At 47.6% G+C, this 11,045-nt stretch overlaps 1 long non-coding RNA gene across 1 annotated transcript; it reads right to left on the reverse strand.

The window, feature by feature from the left end:
- Positions 1-424: 424 nt before the first annotated feature.
- Positions 425-10,065, reverse strand: LOC144766943 (uncharacterized). The gene is made up of 3 exons (XR_013597998.1): positions 9,929-10,065; positions 951-1,062; positions 425-641 (listed from the first exon to the last, which is right to left on the reverse strand). It is a non-coding gene; the product is annotated as an uncharacterized LOC144766943 (long non-coding RNA).
- Positions 10,066-11,045: the final 980 nt, after the last annotated feature.

Genomic DNA, 11,045 nt, shown 5'->3' on the forward strand with positions numbered 1-11,045 from the left:
TTTGGTCAGATGTGGAGATCCTGTCACCAGGCAACGCACCCTTGTCACATCCTGGGTCCTTCACCCTGGGGTCCTCTGCCCACCTCACAGGGGCGAACATCAACGATACAGCAGGAGCACCAGAGGCCCTAGATGTGAAGGGCTCACACCACCGAAGTAAGGGTTGTGTCTTTCAGCCCAGTCAGCGGCCGGAATCATTTCGAGAGTTAGTCGGTGTTCACTGGACTTCAGAGGGACACTCTCACCCCACCTGCCACATTGTCACTCTTCTGCCTACAGTGGCACCTGCAGATCTTAACTAGCACCATTTATGATGGAAGAATTGAACAAATCCCAATTTTGCGGCCAGGGATGGTCAAGATTATATATTGAGCTGTGGGAGTTGTATAACACACATCATGGGTGAATAAAGTGCCTTGTTATTTTTATTTTTAGTGCCATTCAAGAACAAGGCCCTGAGGGTCCCTCCCTCCATATCCCTGGCGTCTCTGCTTCCATCTCTTCAGAGCAGATGCCATTGGTTGCTTCACAACTTTACATCTCTGCCCTCTTGCATAACAGCTTGTCCTGAGGAGGGTTGGGGGCTTTACAGATGAAGCCGAGTTTTCTTCTACATCTTATTTCCCCCCAAAGTCCTGGGCCTACGAGAGAAGAAGCAAAAACTTTTAGTCTCTGTATTGTACTCATTCCAAACATGTAATGATCAGTTCAGGATTTTCTCACACCTGCATCCAGAAACTCTGACACATAGTGAAAGATATATGAAATGCAGTTTTGCTTTTTAGAAAATGCTTATTCAATATGGCTCAAGTTGAACAAATGATCATGAATATTTTAAATAAAAGAAAAAATATATTCACACTATGGGTTAGAAGTGCTGAACTGCTTTTGTGAAAACAAATGAAAGACTTACAGGAAAGAGGATTTGAATGTGGGAGGCAAATTCCTACCTTTAAAGTTGGAGCATACACAGTGTACACGTACCCCTGTGTTTTGGGGCTCTTCTGGGTGCCAGTTCTTGAAGTCCATGGGAGTTCCATCCGTCCATTCATACTGCCTCTTCTGGAAGAAAGAGAGCCATTGCTGTTAAGGAACTATAACTACTGGCCCCACGGCTCACCTCATTTGTGGGCTGAAAGGAAGATTCACATAATCCAGGATCTTAGCATCTGGATCCTCTGCCAAGAGCCCATCCGACACTCTGACCCCTGAGAGGCCGGTTCGGCTTCTGAAAGAGTGTGTTTGGCCTCACTTGCATTGATGGGGTACATCCTCCCCCACCCCGTCTCTTGTTAGGGTTCAGCTTACCACACTCGCACTGATGGGGTGCAGTCTCCTCCCCTCCCTCCTCTTGTTGGGGCTCAGGGTGTAGAGTCAGAATATTGAGTAGGAAATGTCAACTTGCACTAATATTAAGTTGAAAATATCGTGACACAGAAATATCGACAGCAAGAATATCGTGGTCAAGAATATCGAGTTTAAGGTAAGAAATATAGGGGCATATTATCAAGGGGGTTTATCTCCGCTTTTTTGGCTTTAAAAGCCAAGAAAGCGGATATAAAATTATCTCCCTATTACCTAGCTGTCGCTAACACCAGTTAGCGACAGCTAGTAGGAGATAGCGACCATCTTGGGCCCCACTTTGCATGTCAGTGATATTTATCACTAATGACATGCAAAGTGGGCGTGCCAAGATGTTAGCGACTGGAAACAGTCGCTAACATCGCTATCTCCTATTACCAACTTTTGGAGATATTCGCGCTAAGCGGGAATATCTCCAAAAGCTAACACCTGCCCTGAGCAGTTCTTAGCCATGTTATCCAATGGGAGGTGGATAACATGGCTAAGAGCATTAGCTCGGTAATGCATGAATATCGCTGACTTTTCAGCGATATTCATGCATTGCGGCCGTTTTTTATCGCATTTGCGATAAACCTTGGTGATACCAAGGTTTATCTGCGATAAAAATCGCCGCAGCTCGGCGGTAATATTTTGTCTCTAACCAAGCAGTAGCGATAATTATCGCTATTGCTTGATTTACAAGCCCCATGCACCGCTGGTGCATCACGTTGCGGGCGGGCGTAGTTGAAATTACTGTGTACTTGTCTGTACTGTGCTAAAATTGCCAAATAATTGCAATTAGTTTTCTGTACATGACCAGATACGAGCAAATAAGCTTTCTATCTTTATATGCTAAAGTGCATATAGTACTTTCGCAATGGTGAAACTGAAAAATTGGTAAGCAGTGGGAGATGTGATGATTTTCGGATCCTCCCTATGCTAGGGAGAGTACCAAACAGATGCCTTGAAAACAAAAAAGCACATCTTATTGAACAATTTAGTTGTAGTCCCATCCTCTTAGGACAAACCCAAACACAGTTATTGGCAAAAAAACATTCCCAACCAAAGGCCCTGCAAAGCATTATGGGATGAAATTAGCAGTGGGCAGTGAATATTATATAGTATACAATATCAAAAGAATACTACAAAGAGCTGCAGTTCCACTGGTCGTCCCTAGATGTCCCTCACGAGTCAAATGTAAATGCTTGATGAAAGGGTTTCAATGGTTTTGCATTTGACTTGTGAGTGACATCTAGGGATGACCAGTGGAAATGCCGCTTGATGTAAGAATAATTTCAATGCTTTGCATTTGACTTGAGAGAGACATCTAGAGATGACCAGTGGAACTGCAGCTCTTTGTAGAATTATTTTGATATTGGATACTATAATATTCACTGCCCCCTGCTAATCTCGTCCCATAATGCTTTGCAGGGCCTTTGGTTGGGATTGTCTTTTGCCAATAACTGTACTTGGGGTGGTCCTAAAATGATGGGACCAGCACTGAAGTTCAACAAAATGTGCTTTTTGTTTATGCTCTTTGTGTTCAAGGCATCTGCTTGGTGCTCCCCGTATGTTAGGGGGGACCCCAAAATCATCAGCTCTCTCATTGCCTAAAATTCATTTATGTGAATTGGTTATATGCTGTTAAGCATGTAAAATTGCTTTTTCAAAGCATCTGAGAGTATTGTTTATTTAGATGTTACAAGAAGTGCGCACTGTTCATGCAACACTTTGCTTGTTAGGGGCGAGACATGTGTGTTGCTGTGGGTGTTCCCCCACAACACCCTTGTCCAATGATGCATTTCCAGATTTTTGAGAAATAGCAAACCCGGAAATGGTGCTGCATTCTACAGCACGCATTGATTGCTTTTGTGCAGGAAGGTACCCCTTCCTGCACAAAAACAATCTCCCTATGGCGCAGGCATTCTTGCACCATGGTGCATGGGTGCCTGCTGCTGCGCATGGCAGCTGTTTCTGCGCCAGTGCTGGGGAGAGCACAGGAATGCGACACATCATTGTAGATATGTTGCATTCCTGTGCTCTGAAAGAGCCGCAGCATGGCGTAGCCAAAGGGCTTGCGGTGCTGCAGCACTTTCTTGTAGATCTGCCCGAGTTGTTAAAAATATAATTTTTTTAGTTAGTGTTATGTATTTTAGTTTGTATGTGCTCTTTTTTTTGTGTAAGTATTGCTTTTGGTTTTTAATATATGTGTTACATTTTTAGTAGATATGATTTTTATGTTAATTACATTTTGCGTTTTAGTTCCGTAGTGGGTTGTGGGTTTATAGCGGAATAGGGTGGGAAGTAATTTAATTATAATTAAATTATAATATTTTAATAATTCATATTTATTTATTTAATATTTTATACTATTAATTGTGGGCATTTATTATTTATTAATTATTTGATCATTATTAATAATCATTTGGTAATTTTGTTAATTGTGTCATTTTTTAAGGAGCACGTTGTGGGTAGATGGGGAGTAGGGTCGGAAGTAATTTTATTTTATTACATTTATTACATTTTTTTTATATAATATGTATTTTATTTTATTTTATAGTGTTAGTTGTGGAAATTAATTTATTAATAATTATTCATGATTTGCGCGTTAATTTTGATTAATTAATTAATTGAGTATTAACTAATTATGTTAATTGTGTAATATTTTTAGAAATGGGTGGTAAGGTTTATAGGGGAATAGGGTGGCAGGTAATTTATTTATAATCAATTAATTATTTGGTAATTAATGCTAATTAATGAATTAAAATGTAAATATTGCAAATATGTAATTAATTTGATGTGTGAGTTGTGGGGTTTATAGTGGTAAATGGTGGGAAGTATTTTTTGTAATTAATTAATGATTTGTGGTTAATTGATATTAATTTATTAATGTAAAATTAGTTATGGAAATTGTGTGATTATTTTTAGGTGTGTGTTGTGTTTATTGGGGTAGAGGGTAGAAAGTAATTTAGTTTAAATTAATTAATATTTCAATATTAATATTCATTTATTATTGTATAAATATTTTTGGTAATTGTTTACTTTTATTTTGTTTGTGGATTTTGCTTCTATAGGTGTAACGTTTGGTCCGTACATTATTTTCTATCTGTTTTAATGTTTTTTCAATTAATATTCTTTGTTTAATTGATAATTGATCATGGTAATTATGGAGGTATACTTTTTTTTAAAATATTAGTTGTGTGTTGTAAATTGTGTGGTTTTATAGAGTAGGAAAAAAATATTAAATGTATGTCATAATTAATATTTTTGATTATAAATATGTTCAATCACTAAAGAAATATTTGTTTGTAATTTTTTTTCATTTTTATGATGTTTGTATGTATTTTTTAGAATTTTTTAACATTATAATATGTTTCTGTTTTGCAATTTTTTATATTCTTATACATTTTTTGTTTTTTATTATCTTTCGTATTGTAGTTGATATTTTGTTTGTTTTTAAATTTGAATTGTCTTCTATGGCAATAGTAATTTTGACCCTTCTGCTATCCAACACTTTCCCTACTGTTGCACTCGCTGGAGTGGGAATAGTAATTTTAACCCCTCCGCTATCCAACACTTTCCCTACTGTTGCGCTCGCTGCAGTGGGAATTTTTACCCCTCCGATCTCCAACACTTTCTCTACTGTTGCACTCAAGTGACCACCGCGCCTCTGGCCTGGTTGCCCCCTCGCTCCTCCGCGCTCCTGCTCCAGAGACCCCTGCTGTGCCAGACCTTCACCAACGCCGAGAGCAGCGCCCCAGCCGCCGCAGGGCCGCCCGCTCAAACCGATCCCGTTTTCCCGCCGCTTCCTGCCGGCGGCCTCGCCTCCTCGCCACTCGATTGGTGGACGCGACCCCGCCTCCCAGCTGACCCTCCCTCCCGGCTCCCCTCTTAAGGAGACCCTGCACGCACCTGGGCAGTGACCACCGCGCCTCTGGCCTGGTTGCCCCTCGCTCCTCCGCGCTCCTGCTCCAGAGACCCCTGCTGTGCCAGACCTTCACCAACGCCGAGAGCAGCACCCCAGCCGCCGCAGGGCCGCCCGCTCAAACCGATCCCGTTTTCCCGCCGCTTCCTGCCGGCGGCCTCGCCCCCTCGCCACTCGATTGGTGGACGCGACCCCGCCTCCCAGCTGACCCGCCCTCCCGGCTCCCCTCTTAAGGAGACCCTGCACGCACCTGGGCAGTGACCACCGCGCCTCTGGCCTGGTTGCCCCCTCGCTCCTCCGCGCTCCTGCTCCAGAGACCCCTGCTGTGCCAGACCTTCACCAACGCCGAGAGCAGCGCCCCATCCGCCGCAGGGCCGCCCGCTCAAACCGATCCCGTTTTCCCACCGCTTCCTGCCGGTGGCCTCGCCCCCTCGCCACTCGATTGGTGGACGCGACCCCGCCTCCCAGCTGACCTGCCCTCCCGGCTCCCCTCTTATGTGGCCCCCCCAGCGACCGCGCAGCGGACGCGCGCAGCAGGAGCACCGAATGAGCGCCGAAGGTGCGCCAAAGGTAAGCCCGTCTGCGCCCGTCCGCGCCTGGACCGCGCCCAGTGCCAGGACCCCTGGCCCCCACCGCCGGAAGCCGACCAGACGGACCTACGACGCCACCGAACTCAACGCACTCAACACCGGCCGAACCACGGGTTGCTACCGAGCCACACCGAGACGCACCCACGGACCCTTCATCTGCAACGCCTGCAAGTTCACCTGCAACCGGACCGGCTCCACTCCGGCAGTGCTCAAGACCTCGACGAGCAGCAACACCACCCACCTGAAGTGCATCCTGCTCAACACCCGCTCCGTCCACAGACACGCTGTCGAGCTCTGGAACCTGCTCGACACCACAGACCCAGACGTCGCCTTCCTCACGGAAACCTGGATGAACGCCTCCTCAGCGCCCGACATCGCCATCGCCATCCCGGACGGCTACAAGATCATCCGGAGGGACCGCGCCAACCAGACCGGAGGAGGCATCGCCATCATCCACAGGAACACCATCCGCATCACGACCGACACCGACGACACCCTCGCACCCGCCGAACACCTGCACTTCCAGATCCATGTCAACCCCAAGACCACCCTCAGAGGCACCCTGATCTACCGTCCCCCGGGACCCCGCACACAATTCAGCGAAGACATCGCCGACTTCATCAGCCCGCACGCCCTCCCCTCCGCTGACTACATCCTCCTCGGGGACCTCAACTTCCATCTGGAGAACAACAACGACCGCAACACCACCACCCTGCTGGACAACCTCGCCAACCTCGGACTGAAGAAACTGGTCACCACCCCCACCCACTACGCCGGACACACACTCGACCCGATCTTCTCTTCCAGCAAGGACATCGCCTTCAGCCACACCACGGAACTCAACTGGACGGACCACAGCTGCGTCCACTTCAGCTACAGAAAACCCACGCTCCACCATCACCAGCAACAGGCTCCCCGCAGAAGCTGGAACAAGATCACTGCAGACCAGCTCGCTACTTCCCTGAACAAGAACCCTCCCACCAGCACTACGAACCCCAGCCAAGCAGCAACCAACCTCACGAAATGGATCAGCGACTGCGCAGACGACCTCGCCCCGCTGAAGAACCCGCCGAGTAGACCCGGAAGCAAGAAAGCCCCATGGTTTAACGACGAACTCAAGTGCTCCAAGAAGAACTGCAGAGCACTCGAGAAAACCTGGCGCAGAGACCCAACACCGGACAACAAGACTGCCCTCAAGCTCGCCACCCGAAAACACCACCAGCTGATCCACGCCACCAAGAAAACCGCATTCAAGGAACGACTGGACAACAACGCACACAACAGCAAGGAACTCTTCAACATCGTGAAAGAGCTCTCCAACCCCAACGCCGGAAACAACGACATCACCCCTTCGCAAGACCTCTGCAACTCCCTCGCCTCCTACTTCCACAACAAGATCGCGGACATACACAACAGCTTCAGCACTCAACCGACGCACGACACGACCGAACCACCGCCCCCCACCACCACCCTCCGCGCCTGGACCCTGATCAGCACCGAAGACACCATCCGCACGATGAACTCCATCCACTCCGGATCCCCAACAGACCCCTGCCCTCACCACGTCTTCAACAAGGCCGACGCTGTCATCGCACCCCACCTGCGGGACATCATCAACACCTCCTTCGACACCGCTACCTTCCCGGAGAGCTGGAAGCATGCCGAACTCAGCGCTCTACTCAAGAAACCATCAGCCGACCCCACCGACCTCAAGAACTACCGCCCCATCTCGCTGCTCCCGTTCCCGGCTAAAGTCATCGAGAAGACCGTCAACAAGCAACTGGCCGCCTTCCTCGAGACGAACGGCTCCCTCGGCCTCTCGCAGTCTGGCTTCCGGGCCAACCACAGCACCGAGACCGCCTTGATCGCAGCTACAGATGACATCCGAGCCCTGCTTGACAACGGAGAAACAGCGGCCCTCATCCTCCTGGACCTCTCCGCGGCCTTCGACACTGTCTGCCACCGTACCCTAGTACAGCGCCTCAGCAACGTCGGAATCCAGGAGAAGGCACTGGAGTGGATCACCTCCTTCCTCGCCGGAAGGACACAGAGAGTCCGCCTCCCTCCGTTCAGATCGGAAGCCACCGAAGTCATCTGCGGCGTCCCTCAAGGCTCCTCGCTCAGTCCAACACTCTTCAACGTCTACATGAGACCCCTCGCAGCCATCGCACGCCAGCACAACCTGAACATCATCTCCTACGCCGACGACACCCAGCTGATCCTCTCCCTCACCAACGACCCCACCACCGCCAGAGCCAACCTGCATGAAGGGATGACAGACGTAGCCAAATGGATGTCGAACAGCCGCCTGAAACTGAACTCAGACAAGACGGAAGTCCTCATCCTGGGATCCTCACCCTCCGCCTGGGACGACTCCTGGTGGCCCCCCGCCCTGGGCAGCGCACCCAAACCAACTGACCACGCACGCAACCTGGGCTTCATCCTGGACTCCTCCCTCTCCATGACCAGACAAGTCAACGCCGTCTCCTCGTCGTGCTTCAACATCCTGCGCATGCTACGCAAGATCTCCCGATGGATCCCCACCGAGACCAGGAAGACGGTCACCCAGGCCCTCGTCACCAGCCGTCTGGACTACGGCAACTCCCTCTACGCCGGAACCACCGCCAAACTCCAGAAAAGACTCCAGCAGATCCAGAACACCTCAGCACGACTCATCCTGGACATCCCCCGCCGCAGCCACATCTCCGGACACCTGAGAGACCTGCACTGGCTCCCGGTCAACAAGAGAATCACCTTCCGGCTCCTCACCCACGCACACAAAGCCCTACACAACCAAGGACCAGGATACCTCAACAGCCGCCTCAACTTTTACGCTCCCAAACGCCAGCTTCGATCGACCAGCCACGCCCTCGCCTCCGTCACCCGCATCCGAAGAGCCACCACTGGAGGAAGGTCCTTCTCCTACCTGGCCGCCAAGACTTGGAACTCCCTTCCGATCCACCTCCGCCTGACCCAGGACCACCTCGCCTTCAGGAAGCAGCTCAAGACCTGGCTGTTCGAGCAGTAGCGGATCCCCTCCCCCCCAGCGCCTTGAGACCCTCCGGGTGAGTAGTGCACTATACAAATGATCTGATTGATTGATTGATTGAATGTAGTGCAAAATATAGTTTTAAAAATATTATATATTTTAATATTTTTTTTATGATATAAAATGTTCTTTAAATTAGTTTTTATGTTACATGTGTATGTATATATATATATATGTATATATATATATTTAAAATTATTTATATATTCATAACATTTAAAAATGTATTACAATTATTATTTAATAATTGTTTTTAAGTAAATATATATCACATGTTATATATGTATGTTTTTTTTAATTAAGTGTATTATTTATAATTGTTAACATTTACAAATAAATCTAAATATTTTTTTTAAAGTTCATTTTATTATTTAATTTATTTTACATTATTTTTTATACATATAAACAAAACTATTTTTTTGTACTTACCATATCAAATATAGGAGGTCAATATTTTTTACAACGATATTTATATCCCGATATTTTGGCAACTTGACATTGTGGTCGTCGATATGTATGATCCGGGGCTCAGCTCAACCCACTTCCGCTGACGGGGTGCAGTCACCTCCCCTCCCCCCTCTTGCTGGGGCTCAGCTCACCCCACTTCCACTGATGGGGTGCAGGCTGCCGGTGCTGTAAAAATCTCTTGCAAAATTTGGATGGAAATTGCGGGCCGAGATATTTGCACCCACTTTTTGCAACAGGCTCAAAGGCGTGGCAGTTCGGCTGCCGTGGGCTTTGTGCTGGCAAGACAATTAAACTGCCTGTCAATTTGTAGGGTAGTAAAACAGAACCATATTTAAGCCCTCTAGAACTGCACCCGATGCACTACTGAAAGGTAGTCCCCCTGACCTGACTCTGAGCGATCATGTCACAGTTGAATTTGTTTTGGAGGAAGGTGGGAAGTGGTTGGGAAACTTTGATTTTCCACATCATGTTTCTACCTCGATCTCCCTAATCCCTGCCCCATTTGTAGTTTTTCCCCCTGGCATCCATTTAAGACCATGTAATGGCGCACACTACCTTGTAAGGACTTGATAGCCCCAACCAGAAGCGATGATGAAATTTTATGTGCCAGAAGGCGAAGTCCTTCAGGTGCTCAATGTCCTCTTTACTGTGCGCAGAAGCCAGATGTGATCCTGCGGCGAGGCGTTGGCAGTGCTCCTGAAATTCAAAGAGGACAGGGTGAGTGTTGACTGAGCATCAGAGGGCATGTGAAGGGAACATTCCTGAACTGATCACCAGGACTCCTGTGTGCTTCATTGTGCAATGTCTCAGAACTCCTCTCCCTGAACACTCCTAACTGGGCTAGCGCTGGTTCCACACTCACGGCATCATGGCACAAACATTCTGCGCCAAGTAAGAAGAGGAGCCTGTGTATCTGCACTAGGGTGACCAACTGACATGGAGGAAAATTCTGTACAGAACTGTAAAAAAAGTCAGGACAAAGGGTCAAAATTCAGGAAAAAAACTCAGGACAAAAAGTCAATTTTACAGACACTTCGAAGGAGAGGTCTTACCCCACTAGTTTATCAGTACATTTATTTACTATTTTCTACATGTAAATGTATTCATCTTATATAGCGCACGTATCACCCGAAGGCATCAAGGCGCTTGCTTAGGGAACCCGTCCTGGTATTCCCCTGTGAGATACCCCGGCAGGGTATCCACAAGGTGAAAGCCAGGCATCCCGCCGCGAGGGGCCGTAGTGGAGATTAAGCAAGCTATTGCCCAGAGTCGTAGAGTGTGACCCCGTGAGTCGAGTAGGCACCGGAGCGAGAATTGTCGAGTCCGTGGAATTTTTGAGCCCGAGACCGGGAATCGAACCCTGGTCCACGGCCGATCTCAGCTTCCGGGTCTGCCGCCTCTAACCACTGAGCCACGCTTCTCCATAATACTATATATTCACTATGGTCTTTATGTGATTGCCTCTAGGTATGCTACATGCAGGTGGAACATTATGTCCTAGTTCAATAGTAAATGTATGACCTTGAGGACAGTGTCAAGTACATCACCCCTATCCAGAATTACCTAAACTTTCTTGGAGAAATGAAACAGCATAATTGCAAACTCTGATTATGTTTCTAAACATTTTAAAACCTATGGCTAACAGTTTGGGAAACATTAAGGTAAGTGACCA

The sequence above is a fragment of the Lissotriton helveticus genome, chromosome 1_1, assembly GCF_964261635.1.
Source record: "Lissotriton helveticus chromosome 1_1, aLisHel1.1, whole genome shotgun sequence".
Lineage (NCBI taxonomy): Eukaryota > Metazoa > Chordata > Amphibia > Caudata > Salamandridae > Lissotriton > Lissotriton helveticus.